This window comes from Aplysia californica, unplaced genomic scaffold, assembly GCF_000002075.1.
Source record: "Aplysia californica isolate F4 #8 unplaced genomic scaffold, AplCal3.0 scaffold00224, whole genome shotgun sequence".
Taxonomy (NCBI): domain Eukaryota; kingdom Metazoa; phylum Mollusca; class Gastropoda; order Aplysiida; family Aplysiidae; genus Aplysia; species Aplysia californica.
The window spans coordinates 287,089-288,714 of record NW_004797494.1 but is presented as its reverse complement, the minus strand read 5'-3'; the positions used below and the strand labels follow the sequence as shown (position 1 = coordinate 288,714).

Genomic DNA, 1,626 nt, shown 5'->3' with positions numbered 1-1,626 from the left:
TTTCTTTGTATGTTATTATCCTTTAAGACATCTAATCTTCGGCCTGTATATGGTCACTTTGAAGGACAAGAGGGCTAACCAATATTTCCAGAAATCTTGACCTACACCAAAAGTGGGCATTGCCCTACCTATAGGAGAAGTTGGTTTTGTTGATGTCTATTTGTTTGGTTATAGAGAAAGTGCTCTTGTCTTTTAAAGAAACTGAACAAGGGGTAAAAACTTTACCCTCGATTTTCTGAAAACAGAATTTTTTGGGATAGCCCGCTTGTGCTTAACAACGACCATATGACCTATTTGTGTCATGATGCAGTGGAATCAGGCTCTCGTTAATTTTTGGGGCATGTAGAGTTATTGGTATCATTTTAAAACTTGTTCATTTGTCTTGCTTTGAATGAATAAAGTATCTATTTACCTTTAATGCAAGTCAAGATATTTGGGAATAAAGGAGGTAGGAGTCACCTGGTTTCAGAGATAAAATTATTGACAAAATGCCTGCCAAAGATAAGCCATTTCCTTAGCTTTGGAGTCTTGGAAAAACTGAAAATGTAAATTTTTTGTGCCTTTTGTCAACGTTTTTCAGTAAAGTCCACACTAAAATAATATGTTCTTGAATGGACATAAAAGGTGTTGAGCCAAAAAACAAAAATCAGTAAAAATTGCCATGCCGGCGCAAAAATGCCAGTTTCTTCAATTTCAATATTTTGACGAGCGCCTGATTTCCCCATGCTGCATCACAATTGTGTTGCTAGTGTCGTGAAAATCTTACTCAAACTCAAGACATTTCCACCTGACCCCCTAACCTCCGCTCCACAGGAGACGGCAACATTGACTTCGATGAGTTTGTCGACATCTTTGCCCGCAAGGTAACCATGGACCCCGAAGCAGAGCTACGAGAAGTCTTCAAAGCTTTCGATTCAAACCACGATGGGTTTATCGTCCCTGAGGAACTCTTCAACGTCTTGAAAAAACTGGGAGAAAACACGTCATTGGTAATGTACCAGATAAAAAAAAAGATTACCAATTATAATTAAATGTATCGTATTGGTTGTAAATCATTTTACAGCAATTATCTGTAGAATTTAATGTACAATGAAACATCGTTGTTGATGCCCTACTGCACTCAAGTACCCCTTAACCCTATCCGTACGTCGTGTTTTACTATCGTATCCATATGACGTGGAGAACTCTGTGCCACCACTTTCAAAGAGGAAATTTACTCGTTAATCCGATCGGTACTCTTTGTATAGCAGTCTGTCAAAATGATTTTTGGAGAAATACTGAAAATTTCAAAGAGATCTTCGTACTAGAAATATTCTAAAATGTGAAGAATACAACCTAGTGGATACAAAATGACCCCAGGACGTACGGATAGGGTTAAAAACGAAAACGAAAAAGAAATCTTCTTCAACGTGTTTAAGGAGGTAGAAGACATTCGGAGACGTCTTCGGCGAGCACCCAGGAACTATTCGGAGACGTACTCCCGCACACAGAAGCACTGCTTTAGGGGGTCAAACTGCGTATTTTTTGCTGCAGATCACACATATAGCCACTATAACTGTCGCAAATCAATTATTTTCAAGAAAACTAATGGCAAAATATAAAATTATAGGTTGAAACAGGCATACC

The 1,626-nt window shown here is 38.3% G+C and overlaps 1 protein-coding gene across 1 annotated transcript in view; it reads left to right on the top strand.

Annotated features, from left to right (window-relative positions):
• Positions 1 to 1,626, top strand: part of LOC101849769 (neo-calmodulin) — a 44,142-nt gene that overhangs the window by 34,148 nt on the left and 8,368 nt on the right. The gene's annotated exons all lie outside the window — the stretch shown is intronic.